Here is an 18447-nt window from a genome sequence, read left to right as displayed (position 1 = left end):
ATCCTAGGGGACATAATATTGAAATTGATGTGAATTGCTTCATAGCTAACAACTGATATGCTCTCAACCTGCCCCCGATGTCCAATTCTTTTTATTATGTGTTATTTATTTATCTATTGCACATTTATATATATTTTATTTTATATATTTCAGCAATAAGTATGTTTTTATCCCAACAATGGGACATTTTATCACATTTTTATGGAGGTTTTCTACCAGTTTGCCTGCTTTGGGGTCTCTTGATTTTTAGTTCTATATGATTTTACTGATTTATTCAAATAATTTGTTTACAATATGATTCGATACATGCCTAGGATGGTTTTAACACTTTTTATAATTTTATATATGTATTTTCTTATATCTGGCATGAGATTGGTTTTTGTTTTATTCAGAGCAGTCCTATTTTCTTATATTCATAATTGTAATCATCACTTATTTTAACTATTCCTTTATCTGTTTATGGAATAGACTTTTATTGTTATTTTATCAGCATATTCCCTGTGCTTTTAAAGTTTCCATTATTTTTGAGATTTTACGGATTATATTCACTACAGAGCACCTTTTTATGCTGTGGACGGATAGCTATTCATATCAACTATGATACCCCTTAAAATCACCATCTCCGGTGACACACTATATAGAAGGGGGATTTTTGTTCTGATGGTTTCTTCCCCTCCGGACTATGTATGGTTATTATCTATTTCACTTCTTTATATATCCCCCTGGGGTTTAGAGCCACTTTCTTCTGGCTCAATCTGCATTTTTCTATGCTCTGACGAGTGTCCCAGCTGTCAGGTTTAGATCCACGGCAAAATGGCGTCTCAACGAGCGTGCATGTGCAGTTGCCCCGTTCTTCGCGAATATGGTGGCGACTTGGCGTGCATGCGCTGCTCTCTCTCTTCTATTTAAACAACTGACGTCCATCACACCGCTGTTAGCCTCCCCTCTGACGCTGTGCCTTAGCACGAAATGCCTTAGGAGGAGCTGACAGTGTGTGACGTCATCGCCGCCGGGACCATGAGGAGGCCTGGCGGCCATCTTACTTTAGGTCTGTACAGTACTTTTGCTCTCTCTGTCATTTGGCATTGCCTATGTACTACTGACCTGCAATCCTTTGCTCAAAGTTTTACTAATACCTAATAAAGTCCTGGAAATACTACACTATTGGCACTTCCTTTCCTTTGGCCCAAATTTGAGGGGCTATTAGATCCATAAATACAGCCTTTACTGCATTCAACATCCAGAGGAGGGAGCCATACATCCAGGCGGTCTACCCACATCCTAAAGGAGTCCTCTGAGCCCAGCTGATCACTGCTTGATGACAACTTTTTCCTGAGGGATACTGTACCCGCTGTGTTACGTCTTGGTTGATGGATACAGAATGTGCAGGAGCTGACAGGGGAGAGAACTGTATTGTTTACAAACAGTTCTCCTCCGCCCCCCCCCCATCAGAGATGATCAGCAATCAGAGGGCGCCGGCGAGTAATCACAGATTGACAGTCGAGGCTGCGAATGGTGGCGCGGGTAGGGTGCGAGCGCCCCTACCCGGAACCTGCAAAATCATGTATATATACGTGATTCTGCGCACCTTTGCCACCCTGTAGCAGTACTTCTACTATAGGGAGGACGGGAAGCAGTTAACAAGGCCCTCTATAAAGTTACATCAACTTAAATCTGCCAATTATTTTCACCAATCTAAAACAAATTTCTGGACTTGCAGATCTTAGAGGTAAAAAGCTACTCAAAAAAAATTCTTGATCTTGCCACTGACAACTCTACAAAAGCAAATGTTGCTTGTGACCTCAAGCATCACTTGTGATTATCAGGCTGATGTTATTGTGTTACAGGCACGCAGAGGCTCTTTTCTCACATAAGTTTCGAGATGTGACCAAGAAGAATCGAATGTGCATGTGTGACAGCCCTGGACCATTATGTGGTCTGGTATCCATGAAGGAGATTTGGGATGAGTTGACCCTCAAAAGGAGTATGTGGCCAATGAAGGTAAGACGTGGGTGAGTCTTGTTAGGGTCTCAGCTCCTGACTCTCTAGTAGCAATGGAAATATGCTGTGCAAGATAGATTTGGATGGGTGTAGAGGCACACCTGATATGGAAGGTCGCCACACTTGTTTTAGCAAAAATGTTTATTGAGTTTCACAGGTGAATAGAGCCAGCCAGTTCTCCTTTATTTTTCAGCATCTAACGACCTGACAACCTTCCATATGGAGTGCACCTCTACACCCATCCAAAGAAGAATCCAAAAAAAAAAACAGCGAAGGCTACAAGCAGAGAGAATCATAAAAAATTTAATTGTGGATAAGTCCATAATATGGCCTAAAATGACACACTAGAACACGTTATATCCAAAGATATGTCTGAACGAATTGAAGAACTGTAATTGCCCCAATGCTGAACTGTCCCAAAAATTAAGAAATCTTTATTTTTGTATGTTCACATTTACACCAATCAAAAAGTGATGCAACAAAAGTGAATTGATGCAGCACATTTCTATGATTAAATGTGGCTCCCATTTTATAAATCAGAGGAATACGGTTTAAGATAATGAGGCATTCTAAATTGGTTTCAGCTGTTCAGCATACCTGTTGAAAAACTGTATTCAAAGTTGTAAATGGATGAGAAGAGTATGCTAAAAAAAAAAAAACCTGTGAAATAATGTCATAACTACCTATTCAGACCTTATTATTTGGTCCCTAAATATATTTCTGTCCACAGGTGAGAATGGGTAATGGCAATGCTTCCCGTTTTTCAAGGTAAATAATAGATTTTGGAATTCTGTAACTGGAATTTTCCCCCTCAATGTCCAATTTGGTTGGAATTACTCTTAAAGTGGAACTGAATTCAAATGTGAATTAAACGTAATCAAGTCTTATAGATGACAAATGACAGAATTTATATTTGGAAGATACTTCTGTTCTGACTAGAAATATTTCTTCACTCTCGTTGGTGGAGCTTTGCATGTGATTTTACAGCGATTTTCAAAGTTAGCACAATTTTGCAAAATCATCCCAAAACCATAGTTGAACAATGAACAGTTTGAAAACCTGACTTTACCCCACGGGACTTTTAGATAGTTTCACAACATTATGTATGAATTAAATGTAACTGACGTAAGTAACAAAACTTCTCTAGACATGGCACAGGGTCAGTACTGCAAGGCTTTGCTGAATGATGATGTGCTGAAAATAAATATGTCAGCAGGAGAAAAGAGAGGATCAAAAGACCCCCCATCACTCTTCTGGTGTCCCCTCACTGTCCAATCACAAACTGGGGGCAGGAGGGTGACCAAGTTGTATTGAAAAATTCATGTCATAAACCTGGCTCTGCAGTCCAGCAGGACTTGCTGCACAAAATTACCAAAAATTTTACGTGTTTGCATTTTAACAGTTTATTTAGCTGTTTATCTGGAGTTATGTATTAAAGCATCACCTGAATTATTTTATAACAGTGCTGCTGTATTTTACAGAGAGACATGAACAAATACTTTGCAACAAAGTAAAAGCAGAAAAACAGCTTTGAAGTTAAACAGAAAATCCTGCTCTTCAGGATCCGAATAGACATGTATAAAAAAAATAAATAAATAGAACAGTCAATTCAAATATATGCTTTAAAGAGTACCTGAACTACTGAAGCTGTACCAAAAATAGGTAAGCCAAAGCAGTGATATCGCCAAGTCTCCTAAGCCTAGCAGTCACAAGAAGGAGTGCATCAGACTCACTGCAGATATAAAAATATCTAAGACATAAGGCACACAAGTGCCTAGGCACTGGTACAGTTGTGTCCAAAATTATTCAACCCCCACTGAAATTGAGTGTTTTGGCCAGTTTGACATTGCTTTTGATCATTCAGTCATCTTGCTTACATTTACATTAAAGAGGCACTTGTAGGTCAGACAAATATAACATAACAGTTATAATGAAATAACCACAAATGTCTTTTCTGTGCTCACAGCATTATCAGTTTTATTCAACCCCCAAGTGACATTCAATCTTAGTACTTAGTACAGCATCCTTTTACAGTTATAACAGCTTTTAAACGTGAAGCATAGCTTGACACAAGTGTCTTGCAGCGATCTACGGGTATCTTCGCCCATTCTTCATGGGCAAAGGCCTCCAGTTCAGTCACATTCTTAGGCTTGCGCACTGCAACTGCTTTCTTTAAGTCCCACCAGAGGTTCTCAATCGGATTTAAGTCTGGTGACTGCGATGGCCACTCCAAAATGTTCCAGCCTTTCCTCTGCAACCATGCTCTAGTGGACTTGGAGGTATGCTTGGGATCATTGTCCTGTTGAAAGGTCCAACGTCTCCCAAGCCTCAGGTGTGTGACGGACTGCATCACGTTTCCATCCAATATCTCCTGGTACTGAAGAGAATTCATGGTACCTTGCACACGCTGAAGCTTCCCTGTACCTGCAGAAGCAAAACAGCCCCAAAGCATGATTGACCCTCCACCATGCTTCACAGTAGGCAAGGTGTTCTTTTCATCATAGGCCTTGTTCTTCCTCCTCCAAACATAGCGTTGATCCATGGGCCCAAACAGTTCTAATTTTGTTTCATCAGTCCACAGAACACTATCCCACAACTTTTGTGGTTTGTCCACATGGCTTTTGGCATACTGCAGTCGACTCTTCTTATTCTTTGGAGACAGCAAGGGGGTACGCCTGGGAGTTCTGGCACGGAGGCCTTCATTACGCAGTGTGCGTCTTATTGTCTGGGCTGAAACTTCTGTACCCACATCTGACAAATCTTTTCTCAGTTCCTCAGCAGTCACACGGGGACTTCTCTCCACTCTACGCTTCAGGTAGCGCACAGCAGTCGAAGTCAGCATCTTCTTTCTGCCACGACCAGGTAGCGTTTCAACAGTGCCCTTTGCCTTGAATTTGCGAATGATGCTTCCTAAGGTGTCTCTTGGTATGTTTAACATCTTTGCAATCTTCTTATAGCCATTGCCCTTCCTGTGAAGAGAAATCACCTCTTCTCTTGTCTTCCTGGACCATTCTCTTGCCTTCACCATGTTTGTAACCACACCAGTAAATGTCTAGAAGGAGCTGAGTATCACAGTCATTTTAAAGCTGCCTAATTGGTGCTTATTATGCTTGATTGCTGCTCGGTGACATCCACAGGTGTTTTCAATACCTGATGGAAAGCACCTGTATGAACCTCTGTTCTTCAGAGTGGTAGTCTTTAAGGGGTTGAATAATTGTGGCAATGAAGAAACCACATAAGAACCATTTACTACTGTATTACATAAACAATTGATGTCATTTTAGTTGCATTTGGGTAGTTACAACGTCCTTGTAGGATTTGATTCTGAATACAATTCCAAATGTACACTATAGTCCCTAAACCCCTTTACAGCATTGGGGGTTGAATAATTTTGGACACAACTGTAAAATAGTACAAAATGTATGTTATTTAGTAAGAAAACTGACCCATTCTTATACTGTATATCCAAAACATTCCAATGGAAAGACATCTAAGTTTTTTACAGTTCAACCCAATTGTTGTAGCCATTACAAAAGCCAGTTTATGGGGTCACACTCTCCCAATGGACCCTTCAAAAAAAAAAAAAAAAAAAAAAAAAAAAAACAAAATTCAGAAATTTAGATGCAGCAGTAAGCTGCTTCCATTGTAGCCTAGGGAAAAGGAGGGGATGTAATCTACTGCCAAGAAATTTCATCACTGGAGTCTGAGAAAGTTTAAAATGACAAAGGGTAATGTAATCCAGCAGCAAACACCCATAATTCAAATATAAATATCCAGAAAAGGAAACAAGATATACAGTCAGGTCCATAAATATTGGGACATCAACACAATTCTAACATTTTTGGCTCTATACACCACCACAATGGATTTGAAATGAAACGAACAAGATGTGCTTTAACTGCAGACTGTCAGCTTTAATTTGAGGGTATTTACATCCAAATCAGGTGAACGGTGTAGGAATTACAACAGTTTGCATATGTGCCTCCCACTTATTAAGGAACCAAAAGTAATGGGACAGAATAATAATCATAAATCAAACTTTCACTTTTTAATACTTGGTTGCAAATCCTTTGCAGTCAATTACAGTCTGAAGTCTGGAACGCATAGACATCACCAGACGCTGGGTTTCATCCCTGGTGATGCTCTGCCAGGCCTCTACTGCAACTGTCTTCAGTTCCTGCTTGTTCTTGGGGCATTTTCCCTTCAGTTTTGTCTTCAGCAGTTGAAATGCATGCTCAATCGGATTCAGGTCAGGTGATTGACTTGGCCATTGCATAACATTCCACTTCTTTCCCTTAAAAAACTCTTTGGTTGCTTTTGCAGTATGCTTTGGGTCATTGTCCATCTGCACTGTGAAGCGGCGTCCAATGAGTTCTGAAGCATTTGGCTGAATATGAGCATATAATATTGCCCGAAACACTTCAGAATTCATCCTGCTGCTTTTGTCAGCAGTCACATCATCAATAAATACAAGAGAACCAGTTCCATTGGAAGCCATACATGCCCACGCCATGATACTACCACCACCATGCTTCACTGATGAGGTGGTATGCTTAGGATCATGAGCAGTTCCTTTCCTTCTCCATACTCTTCTCTTCCCATCACTCTGGTACAAGTTGATCTTGGTCTCATCTGTCCATAGGATGTTGTTCCAGAACTTTGAAGGCTTTTTTAGATGTCGTTTGGCAAACTCTAATCTGGCCTTCCTGTTTTTGAGGCTCACCAATGGTTTACATCTTGTGGTGAACCCTCTGTATTCACTCTGGTGAAGTCTTCTTTTGATTGTTGACTTTGACACACATACACCTACCTCCTGGAGAGTGTTCTTGATCTGGCCAACTGTTGTGAAGGGTGTATTCTTCACCAGGGAAAGAATTCTTCGGTCATCCACCACAGTTGTTTTCCGTGGTCTTCCGGGTCTTTTGGTGTTGCTGAGCTCACCGGTGCGTTCCTTCTTTTTAAGAATGTTCCAAACAGTTGTTTTGGCCACGCCTAATGTTTTTGCTATCTCTCGGATGGGTTTGTTTTGTTTTTTCAGCCTAATGATGGCTTGCTTCACTGATAGTGACAGCTCTTTGGATCTCATCTTGAGACTTGACAGCAACAGATTCCAAATGCAAATAGCACACTTGAAATGAACTCTGGACCTTTTATCTGCTCATTGTAATTGGGATAATGAGGGAATAACACACACCTGGCCATGGAACAGCTGAGAAACCAATTGTCCCATTACTTTTGGTCCCTTAATAAGTGGGAGGCACATATGCAAACTGTTGTAATTCCTACACCGTTCACCTGATTTGGATGTAAATACACTCAAATTAAAGCTGACAGTCTGCAGTTAAAGCACATCTTGTTCGTTTCATTTCAACTCCATTGTGGTGGTGTATAGAGCCAAAAATGTTAGAATTGTGTCGATGTCCCAATATTTATGGACCTGACTGTACATCCAGTATGAATCTAATGCACTGCATTTAAAAAACACAAAGAAATAAAAAGCAGAAATATTGCATGTAAAAACCAGTTGCAATCCACTGTCAATAGTACAGGAGAAAGAAAAAAAATGAAACACAAAAGAAAAGAACAAAATATAAGCCATTCGGTGAATGAAGGATTTTGTGAAACTAAACTGGATCTGCGCACTACAAACTGAAAGCAGAATTTAAAGCTGAATTCAAGGAATTCAACTACTTAGAAAAACTGCAGGCATTCCATAAGTTAAGTCTAACTAGGTGAATGCCACCTTGTAGACATATCTCTATTATTCACATCTGACAGATTTATTGTGCTCTAGGAAAATACCTTTCAGGGTTCCAAAGCTGCTCACTGTGGGCTACTTCAAGAGCAGAGTGGCTGGAACTGCTACGCCTACTTCCCTCCTGCCCATTCACAGAAGCCTTTGTATTATGTGAAAGCATTCACAAAATTACAAAGGTTTCTGTGAATGAGCAGCAGAGGGGAGTGGCGGACATAGCCACTGTGTGCTTCTCTCCTCTCTTACAGTCTTGAGTGTTCCGTGTATCCTCCGAGAGTAAAATAAACCTGCCACATACAGTGCCTTGAAAAAGTATTCGTACCCCTTGAATTTTTCCGCATTTTTTCATGTTACAACCAAAAACGTAAATGTATTTATTGGGATTTTATGTGATAGACCAACACAAAGTGGCACATAATTGTGAAGTGGAAGGAAAATGATAAATGGTTTTCAACATTTTTTACATATAAATATCTGAAAAGTGTGGCACGCATTTATATTCAGGACCCTTTACTGCTTTGTAGAACCACCTCTCATGGCAATTACAACTGCAAGTCTGTACCAGCTTTGCACATCTAGAGAGTGACATTTTTGCCCATTCTTCTTTGCAAAATAGCTGAAGCTCTGTCAAATTGGATGGAGAGCATCTGTGAACAGCAATTTTCAAGTCCTGCCAAAGATTCTCAGTTGGATTTAGGTCTGGACTTTGACTGGGCCATTCTAACAAATGAATATGCTTTGATCTAAACCATTCCATTGTAGCTCTGGTTGTATCTTTAGGGTCGTTCTCCTGCTGGAAGGTGAACCTCTGCCCCAGTTTCAAGTCTTTTGCAGACTCTAACAGGTTTTCTTCTAAGATTGCTCCTTATGGCTCCATCCATCTTCTCATCAACTCTGACCAGCATTCCTCTCCCTGCTGAAGAAAAGCATCCCCACAACACGATGCTGCCACCACGTTTCATGGTGGGGATGGAGTTTTCAGGGTGATGTACAGAGTTAGGTTTTTTCCACACACAGCATTACTTTTAGGCCAAAAAGTAAAATTTTGGTCTCATCTGACCAGAGCACCTTCTTCCACAGGTTTACTGTGTCCCCCAAATGGCTTCTCGCAAACTGCAAATGGGACTTCTTATGGCTTTATTCTTGCCACTCATCCATAAAGGCCAGATTTGTGGAGTGCATGACAAATACAGTGCTCAATGAGATGTTCAAAACTTGGGATGTATTTTTTTCTTAACCTAACCCTGCTTTAAACTTCTCCACAACTTTATCCCCGACCTGTCTGGTGTGTTCCTTGGCCTTCATGCTGTTTGTTCACTAATATTCTCTAACATACCTCTGAGGGCTTTACAGAACAGCTGTATTTATACTGAGATTACATTTAACCACTTGCCTTCAGATGTCACCTAATTAGTAAATAGAATCCACCTGTATTTCACTAGATTTTAGTTACGGGTATCAGAGTAAAGGGGGCTGAATACAAATGTACGCCACACTTTTCAGATATTTATTTGTAAAACATTTTGAAAACAGTTTATCATTTTCCTTCCACTTCACAATTATGTGCCACTTTGTGTTGGTCTATCACATAAAATCCCAATAAAATACATTTAAGACTATGGTTGTAACATGACAAAATGTGGAAAATCTCAAGGGGTATGAATACTTTTTTAAAGTACAAGTAGTAGAGATAGGTCCCAGAGGTGACATGCACCTAATTGGACTTAACTCATAGTGTGCTTTTTGCCAAGTTGCTGATTTCCTGGAATTCAGCCTTAATTCATTTTCAAATTCAAACCAAACTCACAAATCCATCTATGTCTCTAGGCTTTATTTTGTTGAAAAATCACTTTGAAAAACACCACCCTAGCAGCTCTTGCCCCAGCCATCTTGAGTAAGGGCAGATGATTCATGTAGCATTTACTTCCTGCCCTTAGCTCAAGCATGCAGGCAGGCTGTACTTAACAGAAAAAGCCCCTCTGCTGGTTGAAAGAAAAAAAAAATGCCCAGGAAGACTTCTAGAATGTATGACATAATTTTGGCTTAGGCCAGAAACCAAGAAGCAAATGTAGAAATGTTAATAAAAAAAAAAAATAAAAAAAAAGGAAAAAAAAGGGTTAAAACAAGAAAATATCATATATGTTCATATGTATTTACGAAGGCCAACAGCATAAGGATTAAAAATAATTAATGGTAATTGCCAGCAATATATTGGCAATTCCTCTGTGGGACCATGCTATTTAGTGGAAGGAAGTTCACAGAACCGATTCAAGGAATAAATGCATTAAATAGTAGCAGGATATTTTTAACACCTCCATGGGACTATGCCTTTTAAAGGCAGGAGGCTAATGGAACTTATGGGGCAAGAAACTAGGTTGCACCAGGATTCTAAGAAAAAAATGTCATGGCAAAAGGATTTTGCAGACTCTTATGTATCATATAATCAAACAGAAAAATAACTGATAAGAATTCAGCTACAGGACAAGTTACTGAGATGTAATAGCCTTCACAAAGATGAGGTCATTCAATTCCTAGGCCACTAGCTATGGCCATTAGCAGTAAGTAGACTATGTTGCCTTCATGGTATTTATTCATATTCAGAACCAGAAGGCTTCTAGCCAAACCATTTAGCTTGCAGGAGAACACTGGGTGACAGGCTATGGTTATAGCTCTTCACTGGTAAACTAACAAAAAAGTTCTGAGCAAGAAAACTGCCGGTGAGAATATGTTAAGTGGTAGAAAAATTTTAATGATTCAGCGGAGGGACAGACTGCTAGGGGGGTTTGCAGCAGAAGTTAAAGGACAAGTAATTTACAGCAGGAGAGATCTAGGCAAATAGCTAGAAAGTCATATATTGTTTTGATATGTCCAGGCAGCAATTTCTAGGCATTTTTAACACAAAACGGATAGAGTGGGAAAAGCATAGAACTTTTGAATTTTTTTTTTTTTTATCAGTCTCTGTGGGGAAATTTCCCATACTTTTTTCATAGTTATGGAGAAAGAATGTGTGAGGGAATTTCTCTACAGGGTCACAGGCAACAATGAATATCTGATGGAGGTTCCAACCACACCCTAATCTATAAAACAGGCCTTTCAGTAAGGCTTAATGTAGGTGCAAACCCAACTAAGGTGTTCCTGGCTAATATGCTTTACAAAAACAATCTATCTGCTGGTAATTGTTGGGCAAATTGGAATAAAATTACAGAGAATGCAATAGGTGCAGCTGTGATGGGGCCTTTAAGACAGGAGGACCATGGCTATTCCTTCCTCTCACTTTACCAATGGGGTTCTTTCAAATCATTATGTGGAGAACAAGCCATATTTCTTTCTATGTCCCTTTTTTTGTTTAAATATCTATTATTGAGCATTTTGTAGTAGCCCACCCTGCAAAAATACCCCTAAATGGATGCGTAGACAAGACATTGTTACATAGTTAGGTTGGAAAGTTCCATCTAGTTTAACCAGGAGAAAATGAAATAACTAAATAGAAAACCTCCATATACACAATCATATACCCACAGATGATCCAGAGGAAGGCAAAAAAAAACCCTATAAAGCATGTCCTAATTTGCTCCAGTGGGGAAAAATGAATTCCTTCCTGATCCACGATAAGGCTCCATGCACACTGGGCGTTTTGACAAAGCTGGTAATGTTAACTGTGTAAAGTCACGTTAAACGTAAATTGGTAATCAATCATATTGCAGCACTACTTGCTGAAGTTCAAACCGAACATCAGAATAGGGAAGAAAGGGGATATAAGTGACTCAAAAACGTGAGTTTTTCAGCTTTTTTTTTGTGTTTTTGCATTAGTGTTTAGAGGCGTTTTCCCACGTTTTATAGCTTTTATCTGTAAAAAAAAAAAAAATTCAAAAATGCCAGTTGGTGGCGTTTTACAGCGTTAGAGTGTTTTTACAGCTAAAAAAACTCCTCTAGAAACCCTCTACACCTGGGTTTTTTTTCCAGCCAAAAAACACTGATTACAGTCTATGTGTGCATGGACACATAGGATAACATGCTGGGGAGTTTACTGGCTGTAGAAAAAAACAATATCAAAAGCCAAAAACAGCAGCTCTAAAAACGTCCAGTGTGCATGGGGACTAAGGCAATCAGAGTTTCCTTTAATCAACAAACCCTGGTGTTATTACCTATAAATGTTAAAATGTTTATGTTTTGTTGTTGAGCAGATATGATCAAGTCTGCTAGCAGCTCAGTTCTAGGTGTTCTCACCCAGAAAGGGGTGTATTGTATGTATATAGCACACTTCTCCTCCAAGAAAATGCAAAAACAGTGTAGGGATAATGAGAAAAATACAACAGTAGTCTGACACCATTTAATACATAAAGACATGTAATCAGATGGTCATCAACAAGAAGCATGGTGGTTGTGTGAGGCCCCTAAAGCCTTGCCTACCTAGACCACAGCCTACGTTGGCTATATGAAAATTTAGCCACGATTAGTAGTCCAATGATTAAATAGAGAGGGATCTCTTTTGACTTTGCAGCAGGGCCTCATGACAATTATTTAAGCTTTTGTGAAAAATAAAAACCAATACTCAGGAAATTCCTCACACTTTCTGGGTTTGAAGAACATTGGGCTCTACCATGTTTTGCCTGGAAACTTGTGGTAACGTCTGGTACTGCAGGTGAGCCAATTCCAGTCCTTTCTATTATTATTTCAACAGGCAAATGTCTTTGAACAATTAAAATTCACCAGCCAGCTAGGTCTTGCCATTGGTAAGCAGTGCTGTGGAGGATGGTAGAGGATGAAGCATTCTTGAGCTGGTAAGACAATTCTATTTAGTATTGGAAATCCACTTTAAAATAGAAGTGAATCCCTAACCTGGAGCATTATAGCTATCCAGCGCTCCCCGTCAGCCTTATGCATATTACAGGCTTGAGTAAAACTGGGCTTCATGATCTGACATTTTCCTTCGAGCAACAGCAAAAGCAGCAAATTATAGAGCAACCATTGCCCAGGCTAATAACAGGCAGAGGCTGGAAGAGTGATCCTGGAATAAGCAGGACCCTTTCATTTGTTCTGTTGTTTGTACATTAACCCGTATTGAACAAAACAGTACTTACTACACTCTCATTACATGAGGATAAAAAAGCACAGCACACTTTGGGTTATACCAACCCTTCTATGTGCCATAAAGGGGTTACTTGCTTGAGGCAGATAACAAATTGGTTTGCACAAACACATACTACAGAACCTGAAACAAGAGAGTCCCTGGGAGAGCTAAATTAAGTGGTCCTTCAAATTATCTAAATTGTAACCTAAGGGGTCCAAGGCCTGCACATGCCCTCTTTGATGCGGAGAGCAGGCTGAAAAATACAGAGCATTACTAGTACAGCTGCAGAGTGACTCACATCCAGCAATTAACATGGAAGGGAGGAGGACGGGGAGGGGCGATATTTGAAAGATTTTTTTTTTTTGTTCTGTACAGTTTATCAGCGACAGTCTCCACGGCAACCATGGGGCTGAACAGCATTGCAATATGAAAGTGAGAAGGAGTTGTCCTTTAACCCTTTATCCCTAAATTAGGTCCTGAGGGAAGGGGAAGCCTGTGATTGCACCCCCAAAAAAGGGCCCTGCAACAAAACTCCCATGTATCAGGACCCGACCAAGTGGGGGCAAGTGCCAAGCTTCTTCTGAATACCAAGGTAGGCTTTTACAGGCTTAGAAACTATTTAGAGAAGACAAGTGGGGTGAGATGCAGACTTCTCTGCAGTACTCCTTGTTTACTCAATAAAGATTGCTGCATTCTAACACATCACTGCAGAGAAAAATAAAGTACATACTGAACTCCACTCTGGAAGCTCAAAAGTGTATTGGTGACGAAACAATACCGGATTAGTCACCAAAAGTGTGATTGGTTCAGGATACAACAGAAATGCCAGTCAAAGCCACATCTGAAAAATTCAGAAATCCAGCATAGATGTTTTCCTTGCATGACTGTGGGCTTGTTCACACCAACCTTGTTGGGCTGCTTTGGGCAGCATCGCCCAACACATAGACAAGGCTATTTACCTTATATCTTATTATTTCCGTTCACACCACTATGCTGCATTAGTTGAACTGACAAATGTGGGAAAGGCTGAATTTTTAAGCAGAACACTGCGACTCCCTACAATGCACAACAACAGGCTGTATAAAGTTGAACGAACGTCATTTTGTGACATATAATTACATAGTCTGGCTGAAAAAAGACAAAAGTCCATCCAGTTCAACCATAAAAAAAAGTTATAATCCTATACCCACAGCTGATCCAGAGGAAAGCGAAAAAAACCCAGCAAAGCATGATCCAATTTGCTCCTGCTGGGAAAAAAATTCCTTCCTGATCTCCCGAGAGGCAATCGGATATTCCCTGGATCAACATTACCTATAAATGTTAGTATCCAGTTATATTCTGTGTATCTAAGAAAGAATCCAGGCCTTTTTTAAAGCAATCTACTGAGCTGGCCAGAACCAACTCTTGAGGGAGTCTATTCCACATTTTCACAGCTCTCACTGTGAAGAAACCTTTCTGTGTTTGGAGATTACATTTCTTTTCCTCCAGACGTAAAGAGTGCCCCCTTGTCCTCTGTGATGACCTCAGGGTGAATAACTCTACACCGAGTTCACTATATGAACCACTGATGTATTTATACATGATGATCATATCCCCCCTTAATCTCCTCTTCTCAAGAGAGAATAAATTCAGTTCCTCTAATTTTTCCTCATAGCTGATCTCCTCCATGCCTCTTATCAGATTGGTTGCCCATCTCTGTACTTTCTCAAGTTTCTCAATGTTCTTTTTGTGAACTGGTGCCCAAAACTGAACTGCATACTGATGAGAATTTGTGTAATGTCTGTACAAAAATCCATATGAACATTAATTTGAAAATCTACTAGTGTATGGCCAGTTTTAGGATCTGCTGGTGGTAAACAGGAGGCTGTGGGCATGACTGCAAAGTAAATTTGCATTTGGGAGGGATGAGGGGTTGGCAGCAAAAAAAATACACGAAAGTCATACAGAGACTGTAGAATCAAATTACATAGTTAGCTTTAGTGTGTTGGAACTACAGAACTCCTCCGACTCTTTTGTAACTGCTAACCTCTTGTGCTCCCTGCCTGTGCTACATTATCAGCCCCTCATGATTTCTGGATAGATCATTTAGTATTATTTTGTATTTATCAAATATAATAAAACACTTTCAATGGTATATTCAACAGATCAAAAGTAAGCAAATATGTTCATTGTTAGGATATGAATATATTTTAAAGCAGAACTATACTTACCTCGGCTCCTGCGACGCACTGTCCCTAAGCTCCCCGCCTGGCCACTTACATCTTTGGGTGGGCAGGTGGCTTCCAGGTCTCTATCGGAAGCCGCTTTTATTGGCTGGGCGGAGGTGATGTCACTCCCGAATATGCATGGGAATTCATTCACATTCAGCATTGCCGAATTTGTACAGTGAGCTGCGCATGCATGGCTCAGTTTACAAGGGAGGACAGGCAGGTAAGTAACTTTAATGCATTAGAGACAAAAGCATGTTTCTTCTGCATTAAAATTCCGGCCTGTCAGCCCATTTTTAATTCTGGACTAAAGTTCCTCTTTACGTTACATTATAGCTTAAAGCAGATCTTCACACTTAGTAACAAATGTCCTTCTCTTGATCCTGCCCCACCCCCTCCCTACCTAGTATAGAAATATCCATCTATGTCTTTTTTTCGTTCTTTATCTATGATTTTTTTTTTTCAATAAACGAGGTTTTGACCTGCCCCCCATCCTCCCTCCTCACCTAGCTGAATGGTGTAGGTGACCCAGTGCCATCTGGGATATGCAACAGACATATCGCCATGAGGCTCTAGGGGCACTAAAGTAATTCCACTCATTAACAGAGGAGGGGAGTGGGCCTGGCTGCACATCATTGGGAGGCGGCTTGAACCTGGAAGAGGCAGCAGCATCCCAATGACGTCATATGGGAACATGGCAGCGTAGGACCCAAGCAGTGGCTGCAGAGAAGAGGATCTCAGCAGAACAATGCTGGATCTGCTGGGTGAGTAAGTATCTGAACTGTGAGGAACCCTGCATCAGGTAAGCAGGGAAAAGAAAATGAATAAGGGATGGGTGAAATTACTATACAAGAGGAAACCAACTGATGATTGACTAACAGTCATGCAGATTGACGTCTGATACTTTCCAGGCAAGTCACAGTTCAGTGATTTTTCTGATAATACTGAAGGCCAGTCACATAACTGAGCTGCTTGTCAGGACTCATGAATTAGGTGATTCACCAATCATCATAATGCAGAGTATATGTGAATTTGTTTACCCATCTTATATTTAAGCCTTCACTTATAACCCGCTCTGCTGCAGACTCTGTCCTTGTATCCCTATGGCCAAGCTAGACAGCCATTAAAATTGAAAACAGGACAGACTTGTAATCTGTTAGCTATGCGCCCCCTTCCTTTCACATGAAACTCATTAGTTGATGCATGCTGTGTACGTCACCAGTTGGGAGAAAACCGCACAGGGAACATCAAGTCTGCGGTATATACCTCTGATATTTTCACTTTCAGACATTAAAATGATCTTACATTACCTTGCCAAGTAGCTTTCATTACTGGAAAATGCAAGTCAAAATAAGAAAAGATTCCATAGTAATAACACTTTTGTTGAGTGTTCCATGTACCATTACACTGTTTGAAAAAGTCTAGGCACTGGGGTAGTGCACCAATCCACCCATTCACTTCTACTGGAAATCTGGTCAACTGGGAGCCCCTTTCATCAACCGGATTGCAGGGGAGAGTCTCAAATATACACCACTACAGGCTCCTTGCTTCCCATACAGAAACTTTGAGGAATCAAAGTGCCAGTACCAAGTTTCCTAAAACCACAAATGAGATTCAACGCTGCCTTAAAAGGTTGACTCTGACTGGCAATAATTAAAAAAAATATATAAGTAAAGAGAAAGGAAGGAAATGTCAGACAGACTCCACAAAGCAGACCCATCCCCCCAACCAAAATGCAATAAGCTTTCAGGAATCTGGCTTTAGTGGATTATAAAATACTAGTAAATGTAAACTGAGTGAATTCTCTCTGTCAGTTGCAATGTTTCCTGAAGAGCATTAATAGCTTGCTGACGGAATTCACTTGCTACCTGGAAGAACTGGGATGTTCACTTTTTAATCAAATTAAATTAAATCTAGTGAGGTGTATCTGAACATAAAAAATATTAAAAGAACAGCCACTGTTCTATTGGAAAACAAAACAAAAAAGCGGGGTTCATTTAGGGTATCAGCCGATGGACAAGTAAATTGGAATCAATGAATGCAGCACACCTTGGCAAGTTGCTGAGAAATAGTAAAATGGTAATACTTACCAGTCTGGTGGGCAGGGACTCCAAAGTTTGCTTTCTTTCAAAGCTGCAACCATGAGCTGTGGCTCATCCAACCAGCTACTACGCCTCTACTGTATACAACACACCAGAAAGGAATGGATAACTAACCAAATAGGTCACCTAAAAATACGTCAACTACATTGAGTGGTAACTTGTTACACTACTGGATCTTCAGAACCTCTCTATATCGTTTTCTGATGGCTTCTGCCAGACGCTCTAGTGCCAGGACAAATGTACACAAGTCCCCTAAGATAAGTCCTCTCTATTGCGGGGAATTTGATATAACATATAACATTGCTCTGCTAAGGTAACATATCTTGTATAGCCGGCATCTGTGTTATTGGCACTGGCTAACGGAGGATGGCACTCTTAGTTTATATTTTCTGTCTAGACCCTACAATATCTCCCTCTACTTTCTTTCCCCCTCTTGGCAGTTACCACTCGGAGGCGAATTGAGGTCCCAGCCTGCCCTTGCCATTTCTGCGCTCCCATACCTGGCCCCCTGGGTGGGCTTCTGCCCCGTGAGGACTATTGCAGAGGCCTGCCCCCTCCCCCCCCCACTGACTGCAGGATTCATTGCTGTCTGGTGCATAATAATATATGGTGTAACTTTTTCATGATATTGTTGTACGAGCTTTTTACTGTATTTATATGCGTTATTTGTGTGTACTAAAATATATGTATCTTTTTTTAGATAATACAATTATCCCCTGAAGAAGCGATTGCTGTCACCAAACATGTTGGGCCAACTTTTCCAGCGCTAGAATGTCCCTCAGCCTCTCATAGGATCATCCTAGTGGTTTATTGTATGTCTTATCGCAGGTTTTTGCTCCTTATATATGGTGGGTTTTGTGACATTGTCTGCTGGGATATTGTACAATGATCTTTTAATTGAATGTTTTTGTGATGCATTGTCAAATAAAGTAATTTTGATTTTATCTAATAAGTGTATGTAGTTTCTGCGCCTTTAAAGTCCATTTGTATTTCTATTTCCTTTTTGACCAGGGAAAATGTAGTCAACAGCTGCCACATATAGTTCTACTCCATGCTGTCAAATACCATGGCAAGATAGTATTAGGCCCCATGTACATGGGATACTTCCAAACGATGGAAACTGACTGCTGGAAAACGCAGGTTAAAAAACGTCTGTTTAGCCACGTTTGCATAACGCGTTTATGCTCGTTTACGTTTAGAAGCGTTTTTTAAAGATAAGCACAGGAGAATCTCCCAAATGCCCACAATGCACTGAAAAGTGGTAAATTATTAACTATTTCAGACTGATTCACAGAAATACAGAGAGTAGAA

At 40.3% G+C, this 18447-nt stretch overlaps 1 protein-coding gene and 1 long non-coding RNA gene across 7 annotated transcripts in view; one reads left to right on the top strand and one right to left on the bottom strand.

Annotated features, from left to right (window-relative positions):
• The window catches only part of IQSEC2 (IQ motif and Sec7 domain ArfGEF 2), a 367046-nt gene that overhangs the window by 184491 nt on the left and 164108 nt on the right, over positions 1-18447 (bottom strand). The gene's annotated exons all lie outside the window — the stretch shown is intronic.
• LOC149449682 (uncharacterized) lies at positions 2730-18080 on the top strand. Its single transcript, XR_016315384.1, has 2 exons — positions 2730-2769; positions 17837-18080. It is a non-coding gene; the product is annotated as an uncharacterized LOC149449682 (long non-coding RNA).

The sequence above is a fragment of the Staurois parvus genome, unplaced genomic scaffold (assembly GCF_062004578.1).
Source record: "Staurois parvus isolate SC_StPar_1 unplaced genomic scaffold, SC_StPar_1.0 ptg000608l, whole genome shotgun sequence".
NCBI lineage: Eukaryota > Metazoa > Chordata > Amphibia > Anura > Ranidae > Staurois > Staurois parvus.
Note: the sequence above shows the minus strand (reverse complement) of the source record. Positions and strands in the feature narration are given on the sequence as shown.